This window comes from Labrus mixtus, chromosome 3, assembly GCF_963584025.1.
Source record: "Labrus mixtus chromosome 3, fLabMix1.1, whole genome shotgun sequence".
In the NCBI taxonomy this organism is placed as follows: domain Eukaryota; kingdom Metazoa; phylum Chordata; class Actinopteri; order Labriformes; family Labridae; genus Labrus; species Labrus mixtus.
The window spans coordinates 20144259-20157281 of NC_083614.1; the positions used below are offsets into that span (position 1 = coordinate 20144259).

At 38.0% G+C, this 13023-nt stretch overlaps 1 protein-coding gene across 1 annotated transcript in view; it reads right to left on the reverse strand.

The window, feature by feature from the left end:
• adgrl2a (adhesion G protein-coupled receptor L2a) overlaps nucleotides 1–13023 on the reverse strand; it is a 153798-nt gene that overhangs the window by 114468 nt on the left and 26307 nt on the right. Inside the window, exon 2 of the mRNA XM_061033663.1 lies at nucleotides 2411–2493. The gene's annotated coding sequence lies outside the window, so the exon portion shown is untranslated. The remainder of the gene's footprint in view (nucleotides 1–2410; nucleotides 2494–13023) is intronic.

A 13023-nucleotide genomic window follows, 5' to 3' on the forward strand; every position in this document is an offset into this window, starting at 1 on the left:
GCTTTGATGTCCTGACCCATTGTTGTAAATGCTCATCCGAGATGTAAACTTTTCCCATTAATTCAAACAAGATTAGACACCCTGAGAAAGATAGTTGAGTCATGCGGGAGCCCGAGGTGCTCATTAAGTCCACCTAGCGAACAATATCATCATAATAAAAAGGATGCGGTGAATCTTATCTGTATGCAATGCTGTTGTTGTTCTTATGAGGAAGGACCCAAGGCGGCTCGGAGCAGCTATCCGGCTGTAAAAGGCTAGTCAGCCACCATCACTTACCCATCCTTTGTATAATATGTCTTTGAAGGATCATGTGCATATTTAAATAAGGGTATATCGCATTGACAGTGGTTCATTAAAAGACCGGAATATTCCCATTTCATTTGGTGGAATCCCCTGTGCCGTATTTATTGGTTGTCCCTGGCAATACTGGGGAACATTAATAAAGCACACCAATATCATTCAGCTTGTGGGATAATTAGGCAGCACGTCCCTGAGAAGACGCTATATAGCACATAAATTCTATTAATAAGCTATATATTGGTTTAAGATCTAGAGGCCCTGGATCCAAACTTGTCATGAGAGTAGGGGAACATTATAGCACCTTGGTTCTGTGGGGATGAGAATTAATGGATTTTGTCCTCAATTAAAGCTGAAATGGGTAAACATTCCCCTCCTTCCTGTTTCATTTTACTATGCAAATACATTAAAAGTATGACAAAATACTTTAATACCATTTTCCTTTAAATTGATTAGCTTGGGTTCGTCCATTTGGCTATGTAACTGAATCCTGTGTCTGCTCAGCCATAACAAATGATAACTTTTGAACAATATTGAATATTTCTGGCACTTAACTACCAGATGCAGTTATAATTTACCTGCTACTTAGTTTAAAGTGGTTTATTCTTTTATTTTGTTTTTTTTGATGTTTATGTACATGTCAAATAATTAATGACAGCAGCAATTTCTGCAAGTGTTCCTGGTAAATGATGGAGGAACTTATTATGTATGGAGCCCGATTTCCAGTAGATTACCAATACAGTTATTTTAACAAGAGTCAATACTGTGTATTGTTGAATTAGTCACATTGGAATGTGTGTGGAAAATGATCAACGTCCACATGACCAATGTGGATTGGCAAACAAACAGTGATAATTTGTGACATCCTCATATGAATGGATTTGGTTCAGTCTATGAGGAAATGGCAAAATGTAACAATTCCACCTACATACATCCTGTGAATGAGAGCTTTTTGCTTTTTGTTTGCTGCTCTGAACACCATGGTCTGTCTCCATTGGTAGAAACTTCACAATAAAGTACAGTATATTAAGTGTTCTTTGTCGTACATAAAAATAATGTACCAGAGAAATATTGCTGTAAAAGACAAACTCTTAAAGTCAATGACTTGGACTGTCAAGATACATCAAATCAAAAATCCCCTCAGAAATAAGAGCTTTACAATTGCAGGAATTAATCTCACAAATGACACACTACTCCAGACAATTACAACATTTCGTTTTAGAGAAATATTCATTGCACTGCTTCTGACAGATGTCAGCTCATAAAGTGGCACTCTGGCTCACGTTCAGGTCATTCCATTGTTTCCTAAAGAGCAGTGACAGGGTCATTTATAAACCTCCGCTCGCCAACCTCCACAAGAAGGCCAGGGTTTGCTCACCATTCAGAGTCCAGGTCCAGGGCAAACCCTCCAGCACTGACTCTCCCCCACCACTCGTGTTATAATTACCTCACCGACAGAGAAGTGGAGAGAGGCAGGGTGCAGGGTGGCACTGGAGCTGCAGCAGAGTGGCAGAGGAACAACAGGATGAAGGATAAGTGGAGCCAGGAGAGATGCTGAGCAGGGTGGAAGAGGACTAAGCCTGAATCCTCTTTCTTTTCTGTTTTCCCTCCTTAGTTATTGTTATTCACTCATTTTCAGCCATTTGTACACCATGAGTCACTGTGTTCTGGTATATTTGTCTTTGTGACAGCTTTCTAAACTTCATTGTTGCCTGCACCAGTAATACCCTAAAACCTCAGTCTAAACTGATCCAGACCAAACAGCTGCCTTACTCACAGGAGTGCATATAAACAGAGGCTGACCACAAATTGTAAAATAAACAGAGAGCTGATTTCCTCAATGCCTCAAAGGAAACTGCTGCAACTCCCATGAAAAACAACAAAACTCTATTGATTAGTGGTCAATAGAGGAAATTAAAATGTGATGTACTTTTCTTAATTGAGGCTTTGAACCAGCAAAGATGCTTTCTGTGCATGATGCATCCTGCATTAGTAAAAGTTTACACTAATTACACTAATCCAAAACATGTTTGTTATTACTTTCTGACTCACACAGACGCACTCGTTCTAATGTAGCTGTGAATAAAGAGCCACTTTGAATGATTTCTTTTACCTGGCTCCTCCATAGTTGCAACTGGTGTGGACTTTTCCCAGCATGCACCAGGCAGCTGGTTGATGGTACAACATTGGCATGGCCTGAGTAGAAGAAAAGTCAGACAAACAAAGAGATTACATATTGTCCCAGTTTGTTTTAAATTTGCTGATGATGTTCGTAGAGTAATGCAAACCCTAACCCTAACCCAAGTTCTTGGTGATGCATGCTCATGGCCTCAAGGGAGTCAGTGATGTGTTTTACATTTCCACTTGATGGAAAACTGCAGAAAATACTTTGGCTGTTAGTAAATGACTATTGATCTTGTTGACTTATTTGCTATGAATTTGCAAATGTCTTGGCAGGAAAATGTCACATTATTGAAAAGGTTTTTCTTTATAGAAAAAATTTATAGAAACTGATGTGTTTAAAAGGTCTTCTTTTTAAAACAACTTTTCTAGAACATTTCCTTCCCCTGGTAATTTAGACCATTAAGTGAATACTTTCCCAACAAAATGTATCTATTTTTGATCTTTCAATTAGTAATTTTTTACATTTGACCAGCCAAAATAACTTATATTTTCTGTTTTAGGCTCTTTTAGTTTGAAGATGTTCTGTTTTTTCAGAGAATTATGTAGTGTTTATAATTTTACAACTGTTGTACATACGTTAATAGAGGTTAATGAAATACCTAAGTTCAGCAGGCCAAAAACATGTATTTTTTATTTTCAAGACGAGTTAACTATGTGTTAAAAAAATTGGCATAACCTGCAAAAATATGTCTTTTATTATAGGAACAACCCCCTTTCTGTCTATTATGCTTGTAAGAATTTTAGTACAAATTAGTCAAGCATTTGGACAATTTTTATTAGAAGCTCAATTTATGATTAATATCTAAAAATGTGGTTTTTAGAATTTTAGGAAGAAATACTCAATACATGGAAGACAAAGGAGCTGGGTTTGCTTCGAAACCAATTTTTTTTTAACCAGGTGACGACAGCTCTCAGCCAAAGGCAAAAGATGCCTGTCGTAGTGTCCTAAAGTCAACACACTGAAGCCCTGTGTACGTCAGGCGTGAATGTTTCTGGCTGACCATACCTTCAGATCCCTCTGACTTGCATAGCTCAGACAGATATAAATAATCTCTCAAAGAGATGTAAAGGGAGGATCGTTAAACAAACATATGAGTAAAATGGTAAATAAAGCTCTTCCAAACATTCCTAGAATGACTGTGGAGAAAGTTGACGGTGCCTGGATTTGCTTTTTGCCTCCACCTTGGCCCTCCTCCCTGCAGTAGAGTCATGTCTGTCTGCCAAATGGGTTACTATCAGCAGCAGTGAAGTGGCAGAAGACCCACTTAAACACAGGCCGAGCCAAGAAAGCGATCTCCTGTGAGAAGAATGTCTGGCTGTCTTCCCATGTCATGCAGTGGTGCTGATGGGCTGATAAAGGATTTGCCAAACTGGATTCTTCCCTTTCTGTGACACTCTGGGATTTTTTTTCTTCTCCAATGTGGAAGTAAAAGGACCTGGAGGATAATTGTGACAAGCTGCTGACCCCCGTGCCCAGGTCAAATTTCTCCAGGATGGGGGCCATTTCCTGACCAAAAAAAAAACTATCCAATGAAGAACCATTACAGCTCCTTTGCATTATCAGAGGCCTTGTTCCCCTGGGACTTATTTACTTATCTGTTTCCTCTCTAAGATAAACGTCACACATAAACTGTGACGGCTCCGACTGACAAGCAGGATGGGCTCCTTGCAGATTTGTTTGCTCGTCTACCTGCTGTCGAGATGTTTGTCAGTGGCTGATTAACTGTTATAGTCTCGGTTTTGTGTGTATTTCCGAGTAAAATAACTCCAAAAAGCGATGAAAAAGTTAACTACCATTTTATGGCTTTTATGCTCAAATGGATCCTAACAAATCAGAAAATGAGAGCGGTGAATGTGCAACCATTTATTACAAAACTCCATCCACTGTGAAACATCAGATTTAAAATAAATGTGTTGTGGTTTATGAGCGATATATACATACATGGCAAGAACAAATAGCTTTCCGCTTTCAGTGTAGTTAAGAGTAATGATGGTCAGCAATCGTTTTAACAGCAGAGCTCCCTACGACACTAAAAACGCAAACACATTCTTGCCACAAGCATGACGTTAACAGATGATTTCCCAGGAATGGTTTGTTTAGGGGCCAAACGTATCTGAGCTGTGTCAACAGCTAGTTCCACATGTCAGCGCTGTTGTATATTTAAAGGCTTTTTTTTTTACATGTTTGATTGATGGTGCTAATGAGTGATATACTATGCTTTCATTTGTGTAGTCTTCATGTCAAATGTCAAAACAAGGGAGATAAACAGAGCAATGGACATCTGGACGATTTGACAGTTAAATAGTGTAATATTTACTGTTCTTTGTGTTATGTGATACATGTGTTTTAGGTAAACACTAGTGAGCAGAAGAAAGAGTGATGTATGGCCTAAAATTTGGATGGGACATTTTATTTTTTTTCAGGTTAAAAAGTTGGTTTCTATGTGATTATCATACACTAGGACAATCTTTGTGCTCTTCAAATTCCACCATCCGACATTGATTAGTTAATTTTCACAATTTCTAAATTGATTTGCAGCCGAATACGTTCTTACAGTAATGACCAGGCCTGCAGGTCACTGCGAAGGAGGTGAAATCAATTTAGCATGCTGCCCACGGGAGCCACATTTCTAATTTGAGTAGACTTATGTCTCTTGTTTATTTAGTTTGTGTCATTTATTTGAGAAAGTTAAAGGGGGGTAATGGGAATGGAAATAGAAAGGGTACAACTGATTACTATTTTTAAAGCTCAATCAAGAATGTCCCCCTTTTCTGTTGCATGAAATTGTTGTTAATTGGGTCACATGACGTATGGAGAAGGAGGGGAGATTATTACTATTATTATGATAATTATAAATATTTTAAAATATTTATTTGTGGACTTTTATGCCCTTATTTGAATAGGACAGTTAGTAGGGGATTGCAGAGAGAGTTGGGAATGACATGAGAGAAAGGAGCAGCATGTTGGACTTGAACCGAGGACGTCTGCTTGGAGGACTACAGCCTCCATGCATGGGGTGCGGCCTAACCGCTAGGCCATCTGTCCAACTGACGGTAGATAAACCTGAATTTTTATCAAATCCTTCATTGGCAGACTTTGTTAACTACAAGAAATACATCATGTACAGTTTCTATACAAAGTTAACCTATGTAGATTCTAGTTGAAGAAGAATCTGACTGGATCACTCAAAAGTTGGCATAGCAGTGCAAATCCAGAGATTTGTGTGGCTTAAAGGAGCAATATGTAACTCTGACACGTAACGTTCAAAATGAGTACTGCAGTCCAAATACAAAAACATTGAATAGAGCTCGGGAGTCTCCCCCTGCTCCCCCCACCCCAGAGTCAATGTGCACGCTGACATGGAAGCTTCAGTGTTTAATCAGCTCTGCATCAGTCTTGAAACCTTTTTCAATCAGCATCTAGAATATTTATCCTTGTTTAACCACGTTTCTGGTCGTGAAGCTTATTAGAAAAATGTAGAGGGATTTTAGGTCAGTTAGAATCAGTTATATCTAACCCAGTTCACTTGCCCACTTCCATTAATGCAACACGTTTGCCGTTTGCCTGGCAAACCAAGGGGCGTCCAAAACGGTCATGTGGGGGTGCCTTCAAATCACATAACTTCTCTGGTCAAAACAAATACAGAACATTCTGGACCGGCATCAATACTTAGAAGGAGGACATACAGACTGTTGCATTGTTGAGAGAGAAGCCAGCACTTTAACATAACATGTTTTTCTTCAATGTCTGATGATAAAGTACGGTCATTTTATGATTTAATTCAGTAGATATATTACATATTGCTCCTTCAGGACCTTTATCCAACATTCATTTGTCTCTCATCCAAGTTGTTTAACAAGACAAAGTTGATGAAAAAATTATTAAATTAGAGCGAGAGACGCAAACTTTAGTACTCAGCTAACCACAAAATCATAAAAGCTAAAAGAGACACAAGGCGCTAAAGGACGACTAGAGCAGACATGCAGCCATACTTCTTACTTAGTTCATTTTCCTGGGATGACGAGTGATTTCTGGTTGTTTCCTCGAGATCTTAACTTAGTTATGTCATATCCCAAGAGTTGCAAAAACACAGAACATTAGAAATAGGCTTTACTTACTTTATAAGTGTTAGCAACAGTAACATGGCATGTGGTGGTCTGGTCTGACACAGTGACCAGTCTACTGTTTTTCTGTTTTCACTGTTTCAGATAAGATAAAAAACAGATTTGTTTTATCAAGATAAAGAAATAAATTAATCTATTATGGTGGGAAACCCAGCATTTGTTTCTCAAGATAACAAGATAAGTTGAGATCTTGAGACACAAAAAGACTTGTTATCATCATAAAATCAATGAAGAATGTCCATAAAGGGCCTCCGTAGATATTGGCTATTTGCCACAAATCAGATTGGATTAATAAAAAATGACAAAGAATTAAAACAGAGGAACAAATTGAATTGTTTTTTTAAGTAATCACAGAAAGATATCACAGATTAGATACATTAGTGTCATATTGCTCTGTATTGCAGCATTTACTTGATGATTTACATAAGATACTTCTCTACTTAAGGATTTCAATCCTGTACAATTATAACCTCTCCTTTCAGCTGCAACAATCAGTAGTGACATATTAACAAGAAATCTAAAACATGTACATAATATCAAAAGTTTCTTTAATAAATAAATAACACAAAAAGACAATTCAGCAATATAAATAAACAGTTTTGCACACTACACAACAGTTAAAGTTAGTTTACACTGTGGAGCTGCTAAAGTAGTCAGAGACCAAAAGAGAGCTAGTAGTGGACCAGGAAGTAAAATCTAAATGAATGAATTATTGGTGTGTGTCTGAAAACAGGTTTGCAGTACTTGCTTTGAAAGGTGACAACGTGTCAGAGTTTAAAAGTGGCCAAGACTTTTTTTCTTCTTCTAACACTGTAGGGGGAATGAACATACCAGTTTTCTTACAGTGCATGCAGTTGACGTCACGTCTGCCAACAGCAGCATTGGGACACAATTTTTCAAAACGGGTTTGTTTGTGGAGCATATTTTCTAAAACTGCACTCAGTAGAAATACGGAGCATTTCTGCGATGTTATGTAAACATTTGGAGGCGAACAGATGGCTCTGAATCCAAAGGTCATGTTGTCATATCACAAATGGACTTACAACGCAGACATATGCGGCAGCTTTTTAGAGCTTATGAGTCATGATGTCTGGGGGGGGGGGGGGGGGGGGCTAAATGTTCAAATGGCCTTGGTTGTAATCCACAGAGCTCAGCCCCCTTTAAGGAGGCCCGACACACAGCACCTTGTCTGAGCACATAAGCACCCGCCGCTGCCACACACAAAGTTTGTTAACTGTACTCTTAAGGAGGGCTGATCCCCCGCGCTACACTACCTGACTCAGAGAGGAAATCTATGCTGAAGGAAATCCAATCTCATGCTCAGCTACTATTTGTCGCTTTTTGGGGTAAACGCTTTTGCACCTTTAATATTCTGAAAAAAAATAAAGAATTACAGAGTTGTAACAGAGATTAAAATTGATATTCTGTGCTTGGTTGTCATGTTTGATCAGCTTTAACTAACCTTAAACCCTTTTAGCCATATTTTAGTTTCAATCAACTGGTCTTTGATTGGTACTTTGAGGGTTTCAAAACTTTTTTTTTTTAATCTATAACTCATTTCTCTCTTTCTGGATGAATAAAAGAGCTGTATGATATTTGTAACATGTGGAATGGTGAGAATTTCCACCTAAGCTCTTGATCCAGAACACTAAAGTTACTAATAACTCCAAACACCAGCTTCTCTTGTACATCCTATGTGTATCTACACTTCAGGATTAAACAGTAATCTACACATTTGATCCATAATCCCTTTCACAAGATCATTCTATAATCAGCACAGAGCGGAAGAAAAGACCTACTTAAAGATACATTCGAGGTAATCCCACCATATTGTCATGGATTGGATAATAGCATCAGGGAACAGGGAAATATTGGATGTTTGTTGTTGAAGAGGATGACAATAATAACAGATTTCTATTTCAAGTCTGCATGTTTGTTTGTTTTAAGAGTATACCAAACACAAATGACATACTGTAAATAAAACAAATAGAAATGAACAGTTAGCATTAAGGCGCTTTGATTTAAATGTGAGCTAAAATCATTTGAACATGTTTTTTTTTTATATTGAAGCCACCTTGTGAGATACTGGACTACACTAAAAAAACATGGTTGGCTAAATAAAAATATTTTTTCTACATTTACAGGAGATCCATTGAGGCATATTAAGGCAAACAAAACATGTAAGCTTAAATAAATATATATATATATTTAAGACTTCATTAAGGGATATTTCACCACACTTACAAGTATCATGACCTTAATTGTATTATGAGCGGTTTGGTCAAGGCTTGAGGTAAAGAAAGCATGTAACGTAAGTCCAAGTAAACCAAATATACATGTTTTCTCACATTCAAGGCTACCTTCAAGGGGATATTTTACAATGCTAATAGAACATGTGAGATACACATAAGCTAAAATAAAGTTTTTTTTTTTCCAAATACATGGCTTCCTTTAAGGGATAAGCAGAATGAGGACCTAGTGAATGAAATACCCTCTGTTTAGGAGTCTTCAGCTAAACTCTGTGCATTTTGTTCAACTTAATGGCACAGAATGTTGTGCCCAACTTAAACCTGCACACTTCTCTAGGAGGGGACACGAAGTCCAAGTAAACCAAATATATATGTTCTTCCACATTCAAGGCTACCTTCAAGGGGATACTTTACAATGCTAATAGAACATGTGAGATACACATAATCTTTTTTTTTCAAATACATGGCTTCCTTTAAGGGATATATTTTTAGTTGAGCCTTCATGATAGATATTTTTAGGGTGTTTCTAAAACTTTAAAACATGTATTTTTCAGGTTTTATTCTACAGTGTTTAGAAACCACATACACCTAGCTTTCTTCCTTTACTTTGAGTTTCAAAGTTTCAAAACTATTTCAGATGGAAATTTAGAGATTATGAAGCCAAGAAGACATTTTATAGCTAGTCTCAACCCAACTATTGCTTCAAAAAGACTGACTGTGCAGCAGAGGTTGAGTTAAGGCTTTTTTCTCTGGAGAAAATTAATGTGTCCTTTTATTTGCAATTCCACAGAACAGGCGAGGCGCCTCACTGAGCCTCATGAAGCTGCTGCTGCTGCTCTTAAAGAATGACTTTAGTTTGATTTTAGAGGGAGCAGCATGTTGGCTCACTGACACTGTCGCTTTACAGCTACAATTACAAGGTTTGCGCATTTGTTCCTGTGTTTTTTTTGTGTGTATATCCTCCAGGTGCCCCAGTTTCCCTCCACAGTCCAGAGGCATGCAGCTCAGGGTGAGTGAAGATTCGCCTGTAGGTGTGAATCTGAATGTGTGCATGTGCGTGTGTGTGTGTGTGTGTGCGTGTGTATGTGTGTGTGTGCGTGTGCGTGCGTGTGCGTGCATGTGCGTGTGCGTGCGTGTGTGTGTGCGTGTGTGTGTGTGTGTATGTGTGTTAGCCCTGTCACAAAGTGGCAGGTCAGCCCCTCCACTCTTAAAACGCTGGATTCTTTGACAGGTTTTAGGTACAAAGTTAGTTTAATATAAGGAACAAAAGGTGCCAACTATCAAGGAATAGCCATCAATGTCAAATCCCTCAAATTGAAGGTCTTAGTGTTAAAAAAATGTGCATCAGAAGAAACCTTTCTAAATCAAAAAATACATTTGTACGGCATTGTTATTAGCTATTAACAGTTAAACAACAGAAACATATTAACATTGCAAAAGATGATCAGATGTAGGAGTGCAGTGTGTGTAAATACTAATGAATGATTTTTAGGACTCGACAGCAGCAATCCAAAAAAAGCCCTTTGTGAAAAAAAACTGTAGTGTTGTTATTAAACAGACATTTCTGAAGAACCTTTTTTTTTCCTTTTTATATAAATTACTTGCTGAATATTTTATATTCCTCTCAGAAAAAATGTGAAGTAAAAAATCCTTTCAGCATTTTCTGAGAGCCCTGAATTCTTATTTTTCATGATAATCGATCGCATGTTTATTCCTCAAGCTGTGTTGATTTACTGTTTCCCCTGTAATTATGCTCAAATAATTACAACATAAATCTTTGGTGTGTGTGTGTGTGTGTACATTTTTGCACCAACTTTCAACTTAGTACATATTCAGTATTAAAAAACGGGATGAATAATGTCTTTTAATTAAAGCCAATATTTTTTAATGTAAAATGAAAGTTATGGGAATCTAGAATGACCACAAAAACGATTGGTTAAAATTCAGGCTGAACCACCTATGATCACAGGCTCATATGGTCATCTCTAGAACAAGCAGAGGATGTGCGAGAAACCTTCTGCAGGTCTATGAAGAAGCAACTAAAAGAGGTCTGAGGTGGACTCATCTACATTCCCCCTGACACTGCAGGACACCCGGAGGACCGGAGAGGACATATGAAGTCATAAACGATTTTCTTGGCACCGCAGGTCCTTTCTGTGTTCAAGGAAATGACCGACGCGTATAGAGAGATAAAAGCAGTCATGTTTTAGAACCCTGAGAGTCGGGGTAACATGAATGACAATGCAGAGGTTGTAGGCTGCAGGAGAATAGCCTGCAAACACAAAGATGAAGTGAATGAGAGTCAATATGGTTCGCAATGTGTGGGAGTACAAAGTAGGAATTATTTTTACTTTGTTGGTTTTGCCAACTAAAGGCTTATTTTCAAGACAAGATAGATGCGATTACTTGAAGAAAGGTTTGCTATCAATGCCACACATTTTTTCAACTGAAAAAAGGGACAAACTCCTTTTTTGTAATTGCTCTATCTATTATTAAAACAGGTCATAGACTTACTAATCTAACAAATCCAAATTGAAGAATCGTTAAACAAACTTTTGCATGTAATCATACACATATTTTATTCATGTAATGATATCCAATAATAGCCAAATCTTTCCGTGTCAGCATATCCTGCATGCATGGCCCAAACAGAGCATCCTGTAAGTGGATACATAATCAGTGTTTGCCAACAGAAAGCAGAATGAGTATTTCAGAATGAATGAAATACCCTCTGTTTAGGAGTCTTCAGCTAAACTCTGTGCATTTTGTTCAACTTAATGGTACAGAATGTTGTGCCCAACTTAAACCTGCACACTTCTCTAGGAGGGGACACGAACAGGCAGTAATAATACATCTCAGACTCTCCTCCTTGACAGACAACTTATCTAACTTTGAAGGCGAGTGTAGCTCCACGATTGCTAAACTGCTCCGAAAAAAAACTGTCAAGTCTGACTTGTGTGCCGTGAGGAACGAGCTGGAAACTGAATCGTGCTGCAAGAAAAAACATTTCACATCCACTGTATGGTATTCTAATAAAGCACATTCTCCAGCAGTGGGGGGATTATGAGCGTCCATTTGTCTTGGCCGGGCCACCACTGATAGGGAGACACTCCCTCCCCGCGTCTGCTCCGTGTAAAGTTAAAAGCGACGCTGGTGACTGCTGCAAGTCATTTGTCTGTGGTAACACTGGTTCACAGGAAGCCAGGACCCCGGCTCTAGTGGATGATACATTATTGCTATCACTTGGCCTTGCTTAATTACATCCATGTATGGGGTCTGGTACTGTGTCCAACCAAGCGTATCCATCACAGGGAACTTTAACCAAAGTCTGCCTTATTGTGTCATATAATCCAGTGTTTGACATAGCACAGGGAAGAATATTTCAGCCATAACTTAAGACACAGTATGGAATCTCGACAGCTTCTCCATTCGTACGGTTTATCACAGCCGCAGAATATCAAAAGAATTATTTGGTCTTCTCCTGGATTGAAAATGTATAATGAACAACAGATTTTCTTTCCTTTTGAAGAACGGCTTCTTGTCTCTCTGAGTGACTAATTGAGCCCACTGCTGATTATTATCACTTCATTTCATTTCTTCACACCTACCTTAATGCTCTCTTTATTGTATTTTAAACTTAAATCCAATAACATTTCATTCTGCAGAACATATGTTGTAGTCAACACAAATGAAACTTCTGTTTTGAGCGTAACCAAGGGTGTGTTAGAAATGTTCAAGACCATATATCTTATGACGGAATATTAAATCAAATAGATTGATACGCATCACTAGATTATTATTCACCTATGTGCATCTTATATGGTTCTTCATTTTGTATAAAATCAGTAGGTCTATATATATTTATAGAAATATATATATAGGTTGACAGATATAAATGTTTCAATATAAGTAATCCAGACATTTACACATTTAAATCTGATCTATTCTCTATTAGAACCTGCTCTAAAGATAATGCTGCATTCAGTTCTATGTTACTATTTTCCTCTCTATCTGCAATATTACCCATTTTTTTGTTTTGTTTTTTGGGAGGGGGCGGGGGGGGGGGGGGGGGGGGGGGGCTTTTTGTCATACAAAGACTGCAAAAAGTCCAAATTATTTTCCAATCACCATGTCATTAATAAATGCATTGCTGAACCCGCTTATACTC